We start from the raw sequence: 15,920 nt of genomic DNA, 5'->3' as shown, positions 1-15,920 counted from the left end.
TCGTGCCCCGTCAGACCCGTGCGTGGATAATGTGACGTTGAGATGAGACAGGTGAGTCCCCACAGTGTCCTTCGCCGAAATATTCGGGTGTAAAGAAGGGGAGGGCAGCTGCTGTAGCTGCAGCAGCAGCCACGGGAGAACCAGGAGGACCTCGTCCTCGGCGGACTCGCCCAAAACACAAACAGTTTCTCTCCCCTGGGCTGCTGCTTCTTCTTCTCCTCCTTCCCGAGGGATATTCGCCCCGGAGGGTGTGTTTCAGGCGTGGTGGCCTGTGAAGGGCGGGCGAGGCGTGCCGTGGGTGGTGTGTGTGTGTGTGTGTGTGGGCGGGTTGTTCCCCAGGGCATTGCAATGTGACTTCGAAGTTGGAGGAGGTGGTGTCTTCTGCGGGAAGGTTTTGACAGGTGTGAGGCTGGCCTCCACCCTTCGTGATAAGAGGAGGAGGAGGCGCCCTCTGACAGACTGGACTCACTGATTGAAATACCTGTGACATCCGCTCTTGCTTGATAAGGCCTGGGCATTGATTGGGTAGTTTACGTCAGGTATCGGCCGATGCCCGCGACTTTGAGATTAGCCTAGACAGACATGCCATCTTTTTTGTGGTTTGTTATTTTATCGTATTTATTTCTAGCGCAGCCCAGGGTATCGTGGTTAGTTTTTGCTCTTTTAGGTCTGGGTATCTATTGGTACCTGATGGTATGATTTGCTTAGGTCAAACGAGGTCTAATTTCCTCTCCCTCATGGGAGTCAAGTACCCTATATAGGCTAGGCTAGGTTAGTCAGGCTAGCCTATGTTTCCAACTAGCCTACATCTTACACACAGGATAGTCAAGAGTTACTGACATAAAATATTACGTAACTGTCATAAAATGTGAAGTTTAAATTACGACTATAAAAGGTGTCATAACAAAAATACAGCATATCAACCAGACCACAGAGTTAAAATTCTTTCCATATATACAAGTAGCTGGAAGAACTTATTCTTAAATGAGAAAACGAACAATCATATCTAAAGGAAAGAGATCTAGTCTGCAGTTATGTTATGTTTGGTTAAAATTTCTATGATTTCTACAAAACTTTCAAGCCTGATACTCGTTATTCATTGTTAGGTGAAACTAAACTAGTTGCATGTGTGGTTGAACTATTTCCAAAAGCTACATACAGGTTCATTAGGAAGTACCACTTAGTGTGCTTGATAGCATACTGTAGATGGAACTAAAGATCCTTTGCAGCATCCTTTAGCCAAAACAGCTGCCCTGCTTTCTTCCTTATACTTTTCATTTATTACCTTTAGTCTTTTCTCACCTGGTTTGTTCAACTTTTACCTTGCTCCCATTTCACCTCTCACTTAAGAACAAATCCTTCATTCAAGTTAGTGCTATGAGCCTGAAAATGTGGAATTGGAACTGGAATATAAAATTTAGGCCAGAGATCATGCAACATTGAAAGGGAAATTGAGAGTAAAAAGGTTTTAAAGGTGTAACAGGAGGAAAACCTCACAGTTGAACTATGAAACAACAGTTAGAAGAGGGTGCAAAGTAAGGTGGCAGAAAGATATGAATGGTGGTACAGTAAAAGCAATGAAAAAGGATGTAGCTAGGGGCCAAAGGGATGCTGCAAAGAACCTGAAGTAATGCCTACAGTTGACAGCACTGACCCCTATGGGGCCTTGAAATGTGAGTCAGTGATCTTGATAAACTAACAAGATTATACTGTATGGCATATCCAACAGATACTAAGTGTTGAATGTTATAAATTTATGTCCAGTTCTATGATTTGATACTACCCTCACACAAAGGTGCCAGTTCTAAGTCTACTAATTTCAGTTATAATAAATTTCTGTGAGATCAAGTAACCATTTATAAAACATTTTATAAATGTTCTAGGCATACAACATTTAAAGTTGTCGTATGAAGAACACTTGTCAGTACACAGAAAAGCGGAGGAATGTTTTAATAAGTGAGGCAGCACTCCTGCTAGTTGGGAGTCTCAATCCCTTCATTTAAATCACCAGGTGATTTGTCACTCAATAAACAACTAAACATAACAGAACTGGAACAGATTACTAAGATTCACAATCAAGATATCTCACCTATTGAGAACATTGGTATAAAGTCTGGTATACATTCCTTTGCCAGGTCCACGGGCACTAAAACTGCCACCACCTCCCATCATCATATTTAGAACACAACATGTAACAAAATCTTGGTGTTGATGTCCAACTGATTCCAAGCCAATTACTAGATGTGCCAATTCAGGTAATGGATTTGGTCCTAATGACACATCTGATAGGTCTGCCTCTTCCTGAAAAAAAAATTTACATATTAAAAAATTGTAATCAGGAAATAAAAAAATTACATTGAAAATTTTAATCACAACAAGAACTGCTCTGTCCAACAAGAAATTAATCTTATTGAAGGCATATAAGTGTCTTTCCATCATGCTTTTGATATGATGGTAGTAAAGGTAATTACCGTTACTGAGAGGCTCTGATAAAAAAGTATCTAATATATTTATCACAAAATTCACTGCACACATGTTCTGAAAATTTTTCTCTTTTCCATAGTACCTTTACTATCAAGAGAATTGTTTATACAACTATTGTGTGGATATTTACCAATGTTTCCATATATTTTGGGAGAAAAAAAAATTTGCATTTCATATACATTAAGAAAAGAATTGTTACTGAAACTCTTCATCACCATTACTGCTTTCACATCATATTTTTCCCTTAGGCCTTTAAGCTGAATTCAAGTTTAGTATTTCTGTGTGATAACCACGAACTCATGTTAGAGTAAAGCTAGAGAGGAAAGTTCTAGTCATTTTTATACAGGGTGCAGTATGACTGAAGACTTATACCTTTAAAAAGTATCTTCTTGTCCACCAAGAGTTTTAGCATTGCAGTATATAACTAAATCTGCTAACTCAGCTGCAAAATTTCAGAATCTTGATACAATGAAATTTCTGCCTTACTTAAAGTTAGTCTATCCACTATTTATTCATATATTTTTATGGAATTAATAATATTTTTGTCAGCTTAAAATAATCTCAGCCAATGAGATTACACTAATTTCCTCCATTAAAACTTTTGTGAATTTTGTATCATTTTGACATCTTATTTTTGGTGTTTTCTATTTCTGAGCATAAAAGAAAAGTACAGTACAGGTATTCAGCTACAAAATTACATCGAAACCAGCTTTATACCATGACAACATTCACAGGAAAAAACACTGCTGTCTATAATTGCTTGGAGCACTTTGACCAAAAAAATTTTGGGACTCCCCAGGTTGTCAAAGGCTTATTCATTTCTTACAAACAAGAGCAAATCTTCATCATAAATTCCAATAAGAAAAAAGCCTTACCTTAATAACTCCTCCAGTATATTGTGAAACTGAGTGATCAATCTCAAGGCTTCGACTATTGGCAAGCCTCAGCAACTTTCCCAAATAGCAGGTGTTTCCACAAAATATCTGTATATAAAAAAGTAAGACAATTCATTAATGAATCACAGACTATCAAGATTACATCAAAGAACTACAAATGCACAAAATACACTATACACTACTGACATGATAAAATAACATGAAACATTTGCCAAAAAGCTCCATGTTCCTACTAACTGCTTGCTCTTACATGGGTAACAATGCACTTAAGATTCTTAATATCTGACAACATATAGTGTTACCCTCCTCTCCAAACTTTTTTTTTACACCACTTACAAATATCTTACACTGTCAGACTGCTAGGTGCTGTCCATTACGCTAATATCTATAGTAATCAAGGTTTTCATTTCGCATCCTTCAGATCCTTTTAGAATGTAGGAACTATCAGCACTGTTGAACATTAAATTCTACATTCTGTTTATGAAACACAATGTCACAATTCAATTCCTTTCATGGTAAAGCTGTGGAGTGATCTTTGTGGAAGTGTTACTACTACTGATGCTCATAAATTTACATGAGATAATACTGCTGTGGCCATGAACCATTGCCTTAGAGTCTATGATAAACTGCTGTTAATGAAAGTACTGTATACTTTATTTTTTATATCTGGGTATTCTATTTCATGGAAGCTTGCTTAAGCTAATGGCCCTTTAGACTTGTTCCATATGAATGTTTGCACACCTTGTAGAGACAAAATAAAAAAATGAAGCAATGCTAAGCTACTTGGCAATTGAGTTTTGATGATCTGGGCAATTTTCAAGAGCAAAACCGAGATAACTGAATATATGAGATTCACTGCCTAGACAGGGGATACAGTTATAACGATGGAAACACATATAGCATGTATGGGCCCTAAGAAATCCCATCTTTCCACAATATGACAACCCAAGTAAGACAAGTTGGTGTTTGAGATGAATGTTTAATACTTAAACACTCTTACATTTTGTGAAGCTGGGGCAATACAATGAAGAAGGTTTTCATAGTAGCTTTACCTCTCTGAGTTCAAAATCTTGAATGGACAAAAAAATAAACTTTAATAAAGTGTGACTTCAAATCTCTCTGAGATCTGCCTATTTTCCAGCTTCTGGGTACATATCCCTCAGCAAGTTGTTTATTTCTAAATACTGTGCAGTTAAAACCTTGTTCCCTCAAAATTCAATAACCTATAACTTGGCATTACTAAGAATGACAATGGTTTGATGATATCAATTCAACAGATAGGCACAGAAGTTTCAGACATTTAGCCTTCAAATTCCAAACTTTCAAACTTTATGCTGCAAATCTTATGTTCTGTATTTTAACTAGTTAACTTACAATTGTGGTTATATCACTTATAATTATACTCAAATATTGATTAATGTAAGGTTGTTTATGCATACATTTACACTAAATTTGTCAATTTAAAAAATACTAATAACTAGCTCAGAAAGGATTTAGCCCCATCAGTTATGATTTATCAAGGTCTTACTGTATAAACTTCCCAGCACTCTCCAACCATGACTGTATTTCATAGTTAGGTACGCCACATTACAAACTCCATTTCCTTTGTTTGCCAAATTCTAAGAAAAGGTAAAAAAAGAAATAACACATACCTGTACCAATATTGACACTACGAAAAAAAATCTTATAAAAAAATAAACAGAAGAATCTTAAAAAAATAGCAGAAATAAAACTGTGACTTATGACTTCTTGCAACCTTTTTCTTAACAAACCACAAGGCTAATACTTAACTACAAGACCACAGGCAAGTACAAAAATACCGTCTCATACCTCTGAGCAGCATCTACAAGCTCATCGTGGTGCACACCAACACCAGCTAATACCATGCGGCTTGGAGTGTGGTGTTGTTTCAAATATGTGAAGAGTACTGACTGGTCAATCTTCAATACATTTTCTGGAGGGCAAATTTTTGGCAGGCCAAGTGTATTGTCTCTGTACGCAGTCTGGAAAAAAGTGTATTTCCTTATTACATAATAAGAAACTGATGATTAAAAATTAAAACTCACTATGGTACTTGTAGTCTTAAAACAACATGTCAAATTGCACACCACTGTGCTTGTTAATGGGCAATATTTATTATATATTATGCATTACAATAAAGTTTGATAACTTTCACTAACAATTATAATGGCCTGTATTTCCAATAAAGGGTGTCTAAGAAGTTTACCAGATATTTTATTTTGCTATAAGAAGTTTAAGAGATATTTTATTTTTGCTTGGGTTTCTTCATTCTGTGTCCTTTCACTAAATTTCCTTCTGGCTTAAAGTGCATTTTCAGAAATTCAGGGAAAATTAGCAAGTAAACATACAAGTAAACTGTATACAAACCAATCTGTCTTCCTTATATGTCATTCAATAAATTCATCCCACTTTATGTAAGAGTACTGTACACTTAAATTACTGTTTCTCTTAGGACTACTGATCATACAAATAAAAAAAAATTCTGTCTATATACTCATATATTTACAGTGTGTGTTTCTGTAAGTACAATATTACCATTAATGCAAAATGAAAAATATTCCAAAAGAAATACTGTACTGGACAAAAAAAATGAAATACTTTACTGGACAAAAGAGTGAAAACTTCAAAGATATAAAATAAATGTCTCAGGTCTCTGAAAGTCGTTTACAAAATTTTCCTGTACTTCCTTCACTCTCCTCCTGTTTTGGAGTCCTACTTCAACTTTCCTTTTACAGGTTATCAGCCAATTTCAGTTTGCTATAAATTACTAAAAATTAAATTTCATATTTGTCACATATTTAATTTTATTCTAACAAACAGAAATGTTACTCTTTCTGGGCTATGTATTCTACACTGTTCAGAACACTCATTTTGTTCATGAGACTTACCTGCCAGATATATATATAGCTGTATTCTCCGAAGGTCCGACAGAATTTCAAATTTCGCGTACACGCAGTGGCCGGTCAGGTGGTTAGTACCCATTCCGCCGCTGGGGCGGTATCAGGCACCATTCCCATTTTCTATTCAGATTTTTCTCTGTCGCCGGACTGTCAACACCTGTTGTCAGTTCCTCCGCTCTTTGGATTTCGAAATTTGTTGTCAGTTAAGTATTTTGGTTGTTTTTGGTATTCGACTGGATCTGTGACTTGCATACGCTCTTTGTGGACCGTTTTTGATTTTGCTTTTGACTTTTCTTATAATTAAGATGTCTTACCTCTAGCTATCGAGTCTGTAGCTTGGGTGAATGTAAGGTGAGGCTATCGAAGACTTTGATAGTTCCTCACTCTTTATGTATGATATGTAAGGGTGTTCAATGCTCTATGATAATCGGTAATGAATGTGTGGGATTGTCTGAGGGTGAGTGGAAGAAATATGAAGCCTATATGCTTAAATTGGAGCGTGATAGGCTGAGGAAATCTTCCTCCTAGAGTGCATCCTTAGTTGGACAGTCAGGGTTTTTCTCCTACTAGTAACCCTGTAGTAATTTATTATTAACCCTGTAGTTTGTTGCTGCAGAAGGTAATTCCCTGGCTCGTGGTGGAGTCAAGGCGTGCTCTTGAAACTAAAGTGAATGCAATTCAAACGCATAGTGTTAGTGCTAGTGCCCCTAGTGTTGTGGAGGGGGCGTCAGATCGCCCTATAATGCCTCTAGGCCTGGACCTCTGTCGAACTCCCAGGACCAGGAGGGGGCATGTCGAAAGCCGCATGAGGGTTACGGGGCTTCCCACCGATCTGGCGTCCCCTTCGGCAGGTCCTGATGACGCTACCCAGGCTGCCAGGGATCGTGCTCAGGCACGCATCCTGAAGGATTGCTTCGTCCTCCGACACGCCCCTCCCCGCCACGGGTTGGAGCCTCGGTTGGACTCTCGCCCTCTTAAGAGAAGCTTAGAGGAGAGGACGCTTCACGTCCTCTTCCTCTAGACGTTTGTACTCTTCCCCGAAAGTTGCGTGGATATTCCTCTGCAGAAGAGAATAAAGTGTTTTTCGAATGATCACTCTACTCGACCCCTGTGTCGCTAAGGCAAGGGCTAGAGCTTCTTCCCCTGTGGAAGGAAGTATACGTCTCTCGCCCTTTCCTTCTCTCAGGTTCAGCCCTTCTCCCAAGAGAGTGGCTTCAACGCGTAAGATTTTGTTGGGTTTGCAACAACAGCTGGATGCTCTCATGAACCTTTCAAGATTCGAATCTGCCTGTTAAGAGGTACAGACTTTCACCTTCGTCTCCCGCTTCGGGAACGATACAGAGCGTCTGTCTTCTAGAGAGAGTGTTTAGTGGCTTCCTATTCGTCTTCCCGAGTTGAGGTGTTGGCCTTTTCTCTTGTCGCGCCAGGAGCGCGTCTTGCTCTTCGCTTCTCACGCTTCACGCTCCTCACCTTGACGCCGCCGCTAGCTATGAGCCATGGCGCCGCGCCACGCCTGTGACTCTCTTCTAGTACTTGCCACGGAGCCTCTGGCGTCACGCCATGACGCCCGCTTCGCCGCCCGTATAGCTTCAAGTCTTGTGTTGACACCGCTCCAGTTGTTCATCATGTCGCACAACTACCCGCTTCAACATTTGATGTCCTTAATTTAGCCAGTACTTGCTTCGGCAGTACATATACTAATTGGAACGATACAGAGAAGATTAGCATGGCTCTTGCGCAAAGGATGACACGCTAATCGTGAAGCGTTCCACATTTTTTATGTTTACTATACGCACTCTAGTTGGCGACTTTCTTCGTTCGCTGGAGTTCCCGCCACGCATCGCGCGAATCGGAACTACTTTCACCACTCACTCAAGACCCACCAGCTGCGGAAGAACATCCTCTTTCGTCACAGCCTTTGTATGAAGAGAAACTTCTTTCGTCTTCTTCTTCCTCTGATTATCACTCTGGCTTTTTCTTAGGATCTGTTTCCTGAGACTTTTCAACCGTCGGCTCCTCTCTCTCCACCCCGCAGTTGTCTTTGTCTTAAAGGGAGCGTTTGACGAAAAATCGGAAATAAAATTTTCTGGGATATTTTATATATGGCATCATACATATCCTGACTATCTTCTCAGAAAGTTTTATTTAAAAGTTCGCCATACAGTTAGAAGTTATAAACAAAACAGTAACCTATCATAGTCAAATTACATTTTCATATAATGTAATGATATTGTCAGTATATCGGTGGTAATTTCCTTTTAGCTATGAAATAATATCTAATGCGATCTATGGCAACCCTGTGGACATAGTACGCATCAGCTTAAAGACAGGAATGCCGCAGGGCAGTCAGTGGCAGTCAGTCAGTAGCAGCTCAGAGCTTGACTAAGTAAAACGTCGCTGGCCAACCTCAGCCGTGCTTTGCCACTCGCTTCATTTAGCTTTATTTAGCGGTTATATTACTTGCAGGTCTATTTTTGGCTTTTCATTATGTCAAAAACATCAAACTGTGTAACAGCAAGCAAATAAATACACAGAGAAGCAAAAATATCGTTTTTTCTCAAAACTAAAGTTATCGACATTCAAACTGCATCTCCTTCATAACGCTTGCACCGATCTCAGATACAAAAAGTAAACGAAAGCTAAATGTTTGCATAACAAAGGGGCTTCCATGGGAAGCAACACGAGACCCGCACCACGAGAAAGAGTTTTTTTTCCCGAAGGAATGTCACTTCCAGAGAGGTAGCAAGTGACTCCCTTCATCTCCAGACTCCCTTTGCAACCAGGCTTCATTTTGCACAAGCCTGGAAAGAGTGAGGGCAGGCGTTTGGTCCCTCCTACTGTTAGAGAGAGGTTACTTGATTCCCTTCCTGTCTCCTCTTTTTTTTTTGTTTCCCAACTGCCTTCCTGTCAAACAGAAAATTGTTTGACCTGCTCGAACAGATGTTCGAGCGGAGAGCAGTGGAACAGATATTGACTCGGTGTTCCCGGGATTTTACTACAGATTGTTTCTAGTCCCGGAAACTTTCAGTAGGCTGGAGACCGTCTTGGACCTCAACAGGTCGAACAACTTGGTCCGAAGGAACAGTTCAAGATGGAGACCTGCAGTCAATACTAGGAGCCCTTCATCCCGGGATTGGATGGTATCTTTGGATCTCCAAGATACTTATCTTCACGCCCCAATTCATCCACGTTCGTGAAGTATCTCAGGTTGTCTTGGGGACTAGATGTACCAGTTCAGGGCTCTCTGCTTTGGACTCTGCTAACGGCCATACCACGTTGAAAACACCGCTTCTCGTCCGATCAGCGAAGTTAACAGCGTGGGTCTGGTCAGTACTTGGATGGTTGACCGCCTGGGAACACCAGATGCTGTTGTTCACATTTTTGCTCGAGGGTGAAAACGTCTCATGAAAAACGTTGCGATGCAGTTGCATCTGTCGCACGTCAGGATCTCACTCTACTTGACGACTGGTTGATTCGAGCGCCGTCGAAGGTATCTGGAGGACCTTCAGTTGACTCTGCAACTCGTGAAGTCCCTGGGACTTCTGGTCTGTGGAGAAGTCGCAGCTGATCCCCTCACTGTCCATTGTGTCTGGGAATTCAGATCTATTCAGCGGCTTTTATAGCGTCTCCGTCGCAAGAACGGGCAACTTCTATGTACGAAAAGTTTCGGCCTTCTTGGAAAAGGAAACATGCTAGGTGAAGGAAGGAATGAGTCTGCTGGGGACCATTTCCTCACTGGAGAAGTTTGTTTTCTGGGAGTCTGCATCTCAGGCCTCTTCAGTTCTTTTTGTTGGAGAACTGACAAAGCAAGGAAGACTTGAAAGAGGAATTGAGAATTCTTCCTTATATAAAGAGGATCTGTGGTGGTGGCTCGATCCAACGGAATTGCAGAAAGGGATCTCCCTCAAGCTTCTGAACCCCAACCTAGTGTTGTTTTTCCGACGGGTCTTCAACAGGTTGGGGGGCAACACTAGAGGGAGAGAAAGTGTTAGGAACCTGGAGAGAGGAACAGGTGTCCTGGCACATCGACTTCAAAGATTTGGCGGCTATCTTTTAGCTCGCCAATTTTTGAGGTCCAAGTTTGCAATCGTGTAGTTCTAGCAAACTCGGACAATACTTGTTCCCTGTTCAGCCTTGCAAGAGAGATTATTCTTTGAGCCTATGCTCGCAACATTTCGATTCTCACAAGTTTTGTGGCAGAGGTCGAAAATGTTCGAGCAGACCTGCTCTGTTGGCGCCATCAACTCCTGCCGAAGGAATGGACCCTTCATCAGGAGGTTTGCCAAGATTTTGGAAATTTTGGGGTCGCCATCTTGTGGATATTTTCACGACCTCAAGAACAGCGAGGCTCCCTCTGTAAAGCTCATCTGTACTCGACCCTGGGGCAGTTGCGATATAGTTACTCTTCCTGGGATTGACGGGAATAGATGTTTACGCCTTTTCCCCGTTCTAAATTCTGGGAGAAGTCACACGCAAGTTCGCGGCCTCACAAGGGACGAGGATGACTCTCATCCCCATGTTTTGGCCTTCGAACCACTGGTTCTCGGAGTTTTCTCTTCTGGTTGGTAGACGTTCCGAGGACCCTTCCTATGAGAGCAGACCTGCTCATACAAAACCCACTTCACGGGATATCTTTGATCTCCCCGCTCTGAACCTGACTGCTTTCAGACTATCGAAACTTGGTCAGAGCGAAGGGGTTTTTCTGGCCAGGTGGCACGGGCCATCGCTAGAGCCAGAAGTTCTTCATCTAAAGGATATATCTAGTTTAAGTGAGCAACCTTCAAAGGTTGGTGTAGAAAGAAGGGCTTTTCCTCTTCCTCTATCACTGTGAGCCAGGTTGCGGATTTTCTCCTTTACTTAAGAGAAAAACTCGATATAGCAGTTCCGACTATCAAGTGTTATCAGAGCATGCTTTTGATTGTTTTCAGACACAGAGGATTAGCTTTGTCTGACAATAAGGACCTCCACGATCTTTAGCTCTTTCAAGACGTCCAAGGTTCCTCAGCTGATTTCCCTGCTTGGAACTTGGACGTAATGCTCAAGTTTTTGATGTTTAGTCCTTTTGAGCCTCTCCACTCTGCATCTCTTAAGGATGTTACTCAAACGGCATTCCTCGCGCGAAGAGAGTGAGAGAAGTTCGAGGTCCGTCATGTGGGCTTCAAGGAACACAATGCTGTCTATTCTTTAAGCCCTAAGTTCTTGGCTAAGAATGATAGGTCTTCTAACCCTTGGCCTAGACACTTTGAAATTAAAGGTTTAGCAGACCTTATTGGACAGGAACCTGAGGAGTTCTATGTCCAGTTAGAGCTCTCAAGTACTACCTTAAAAGAACACAGGACACTCGTGGTCCATTGGATGTTTTATGGTGTTCTGTGAGGCAACCAGTTAAACCTATGTCGAAGAATGCACTGGCATTCTTCATTAGGGACGCCATTAAGGACGCACACTCTAGTTGTGACGACTCCAACTTCAAGTTGTTGAGAGTTAACGCTCACGAGGTGAGGGCAGTTGCTACCTCCATGTTCAAGAAAATATGGTACTCAGTGACATTTTTAGTGCCACATTTTGCGAAGTCAATTCGGTGTTTGCCTCACACTCTTGGCAAGATGTTTAGGTAGCATACGAAATTGCTTTTCGCTGGGACCATACATTGCTGCTTCAGCAACCTTGGGGACAAGGGGTAACTCTGATCCTATCCTTTTTTGTGTTTTTGTGGTTGTTAGGTCGACTACTGGAGGCAGTCTTCCAATCCTTTGCAAACTAACGCTTTAGGTGTTGGTTAGGTGGTTAGTAATGCTCTTTGTCCTCTTTGTATGGGCCATGATCTAGTCACATTGTGGTCACGCCCCGTTGACAGATCATCTAGAAGTCGCCAGCTATATAGGTCACTACTCGCTGGGGTCTCTAGTAAAGCAGAAGCAGACTAGAGTGACAGTAACCACTCAGTCAGCTACGCTTATCAGATAAGGAACCAAAATAATTTTACCAATAATTGGTTTTTTCCCTATTTCTTGGCTGTCTCTACCCCCTCCAAAGGTGGTATTCAGCTATATATATATCTGGCAGGTAAGTCTCATGAACAAAATGATATTTTAATGATAAAATAAAGTTTGTTCATACTTACCTGGCAGATATATATATTTATATTGCCCTCCCTCCTCCCCTCAGGAGACAGTGGCGTTAGAAAATCTGAATAGAAAATGGGAATGGTTCTGATACCCGCCTCCCAGCGGGAATGGGTACTAACCACCTGACCCAGCCACTTTCGTGCAGCCGCGAAATTTGAAATTCTGTCGGACCTTCGGAGAATACAGCTATATATATATCTGCCAGGTAAGTATGAACAAACTTTATTTTATCATTAAAATATCATTTTTTTAGTTTTTACTAAAAAACACTGCCTTTCCTTGTTACAGTACTAATAATTTTTTTGTTTTTAGGACTCTGTACAGGCAATGGTCTCTGATTGTGATCATCAGGCCATTAGAAGGAACAAAATGTTGAGGCATTTGTCAACAGATGTAAGTGATTTTCCATTCATTTCCTTACCATTGCAAACATTTTTAGTCAAGTGATGTAGAATTACACTGTACAACTTTTCAACTGTTTGAATTTTGATGCTGTCAGGCTACATTGTACAGTTCTCAGATATTTGAATTCTGATGTAAAATTGCCATCTAATTCGGAACAGTTTAGATACCAGTGATGTATAATTACTTCTTACAGTCTTTTAACCATCCAGATTCTGCTAATGTAAGGTCACAATACAGCATCTGATTCTCAGTTATTGAAATGAATCGTACATCTCTATTATGATAGCTCTGAAGTCCCACGTGACTGGGAGAATAACAGATTATGAACTCAAAAGATATTTACTTAGATTGTTTTAGTTACATTGTCCATTGACCCTCCAATTAGGGGTGAACCATGGTTCATGCGTGTGTTGTTCTCGGTTTGCCTTGTTTCTATCATTGTGGAAAAGGACTGGTGGACAGTGTTGTTTGAATTTGCATTTTGGATCATTTTGGTTTGATGTTGAATGGCTTTGTTTACAATTTAGGATGTCTGCTAAGAGACATTGATAAATCCTACTGAGTTTGGAAGGTAGGTGGGCATAGCACCCGACTTAAATTGCTGAGGTATGATGGGCCATGAAGTTTGCAGTATGTGTTGGAGCAAGGATTGTTTATTTGCTGGCTACTGTAGTGTGTTAATTGGGCAGTTAGTTTCATGAACAGCGTGGAACATAGAAGAGGTGAGAAGCTGATAGGGATAGGAAATGTCAGCAAAGGAACTCATCCTAGATAATGTTTATAGGCGTAAGGGCCTTTTTCATCCCCATGATGTTCTTCTCATGTCATTGGGATATGAGGGTTAGAAAGTTGGAATCAGATGTAGCTAGTCTTGAGACTACATTAGAAAAATTTAGGAATTTACATTAGCCTTGTTAGCTTCATTGCCCTCCCATATTAATCTTGATTTGGGTCTCACCCATGTGGCAGAGATAAAGCCAATGCCGTGGGACTTTTCCCCATACAGGAGGTACAAGGGAGGAGGGTGTGTTGGGGAGGAAGTAGTTTGTGTGCCTTGGCTTCCTCCTTGACCAACTTGGCTTGAGGTGTTGGGGTTGCCAGAAGATCCATGGTAGAGTCGAGTGAAGTGCAGGTAGATAGGTTGCAGGTGTAGGCAGATAGCAGCAAGCTTTTTCAAGGTCTGAGTCTTTTCTCGAGGTCTTCCAGGAGGCTACAAACCCTAGTGATCCATATCCTGGATCTCCGTTCTCTCTGGCTTACTAGCCAGAGAGATGCATGCGCTGGCGGTGTCGTTTCCTCTTGGCGCTGATTGCCTGGCCATTCATGTCAGTCTCCCAGTCATGCTACTTATGCCAACACGTCTTTGTGTCACTTGTCTGACATTTGATAGGTCTTTTGATTGCAGTCACTCTCCTCGGTAGTAGTCTTTCTTCCTGTTCTCCCAGACATTATAGGCACATTCTGTCGCCGCCACTCTCCTTAGGAGAAGAGATATCAGGTTTCCCGTTTTAGGGCATGGTTGCCTGTGGCACCCCACCAGGTTTCTTGTTCTAGAATGCAGTCACCTTGGGCATTGTGCGATGGTTTGCCACACACTTTGCACCACATTCATTGATCCTGGCCTTTTATCCCAAAAATTTTCTGCCATATGGACTAAGTCTAGTTGCACCTTTATTCTTTACTCCACTGACACAACACCCCATCACTAACCCATAGACCAGCTATTGCCATTTTAATCCCTTTTCCATCCTTATACAGGCAGTCCCCGGTCAACAGCGGGCTCGGTTAACAGCGATTCGGTTTTACAGCGCTTGTCTAGCGACGAAAATCGGCAATTTTCGGTGCAGAAAATCGCAGATTTCCGCTTATCGGCGCCAATGATTAGGTATTGGTTCGATACATACCTAACAGAGGCGCGATAACTGAAAATCAGCGCTTTTGGCGCTGATAACCCCAAAAATCGCAGAAAAGCGTCAAAATCGCTGATTTTCGGTTAGCCTCAACCGGTTATCATCACACCTCAGAAACTTCCGAACCCTGCCAATAACGGGGACTGCCTGTATACTGTATTATCTTACCTTCTAAATGAAAATGATTTTTTTCGCGATTTTTTTACATGAATTTTATCTAATTGACAATACATTTTAGAATTGGTAGTGTACTGTATTTTTGAAACCTGTTTTATTTTCCATGAGAAAGTTGAAACACTGCCTTTTTCGTTTCAGATCGTGAGTCCATTATGGACATCAAATGTTACGCATGCGTGCTGACGATTTCATCAATATAAAAGTCATTGAAGAGGCGCCTTTGGAGAAGTTCAGCTTGTTCGACATAAATTCACCAAACAGGTAGTGTCTTTGGAGTGTCTGATGCTATGCTTTCTCACACACTGCCTTGCTTGGTGCACTATTGGCAAAGTAGGTACTTTGCACTACCAGTTCATCCTCAGCTGCCTGATGAAGATCTTACTGGGGATTCTTTTCATTTGCTTATAATTCATAAGATAGTTGTGGTATGGTTGAAAGAATAAACTTTGGAGTGCTCCAAAATTTTAGGCTGTGACAGTGTAAGACACAGTTATGTGGAATTCTGATTTTTTCTCCTGATAATCATCACCTGAAATGTTTTCGTGTCAGGTTTTCTTCATGAGGTTAGACATAAAATAAAATCTTGTCACTCTTCTTTGTCTTTTGCTTTGCCTGCCTATGTCCAGGTCTTCATCTTCTCCCACCCCCCTTTTTTTATTTGATTTGAATGTTTTGGATATGAATTTTAATGCTGATATGTATAGCATATCCCAGATAGTATGGATATCTGGATTTGAAACAATGCAGCTCATTTGGTTTGCTTGTAGTGATATGCCCTGAGTCTGATAACTCATTTATCTTTTCAGGTCTATGCAATGAAACTCTTGAGTAAGGTGGAGATGATAAACGTTCAGATTCAGCCTTCTTCTGGGAAGAACGAGACATCATGGCCCATGCATTCTGAGTGGATAGTGCAGTTACATTTTGCATTTCAAGATCAGAAATTTCTCTACATGGTTATGGATTACATGCCAGGTAGAAATTGAGCGAATGTGTTAA

General features: G+C 41.0%; 1 long non-coding RNA gene, 1 other non-coding gene and 2 pseudogenes across 2 annotated transcripts; 3 read left to right on the top strand and 1 right to left on the bottom strand.

Moving 5' to 3' along the window:
- Positions 1-2,216: 2,216 nt before the first annotated feature.
- Positions 2,217-5,402, bottom strand: LOC136841604 (uncharacterized). The gene is made up of 3 exons (XR_010854029.1): positions 5,211-5,402; positions 3,360-3,467; positions 2,217-2,301 (listed from the first exon to the last, which is right to left on the bottom strand). It is a non-coding gene; the product is annotated as an uncharacterized lncRNA (long non-coding RNA).
- A 2,572-nt stretch (positions 5,403-7,974) lies between these two features.
- Positions 7,975-8,079, top strand: LOC136841995 (U6 spliceosomal RNA). Its single transcript, XR_010854136.1, has one exon. It is a non-coding gene; the product is annotated as a U6 spliceosomal RNA (small nuclear RNA).
- Positions 8,080-9,559: 1,480 nt separating this feature from the next.
- Positions 9,560-9,676, top strand: LOC136841925 (5S ribosomal RNA; annotated as a pseudogene).
- A 4,266-nt stretch (positions 9,677-13,942) lies between these two features.
- Positions 13,943-15,920, top strand: part of LOC136840164 (rho-associated protein kinase 2-like) — a 42,920-nt pseudogene continuing 40,942 nt past the window's right edge.

The sequence above is a fragment of the Macrobrachium rosenbergii genome, chromosome 1 (assembly GCF_040412425.1).
Source record: "Macrobrachium rosenbergii isolate ZJJX-2024 chromosome 1, ASM4041242v1, whole genome shotgun sequence".
NCBI lineage: Eukaryota > Metazoa > Arthropoda > Malacostraca > Decapoda > Palaemonidae > Macrobrachium > Macrobrachium rosenbergii.
Note: the sequence above shows the minus strand (reverse complement) of the source record. Positions and strands in the feature narration are given on the sequence as shown.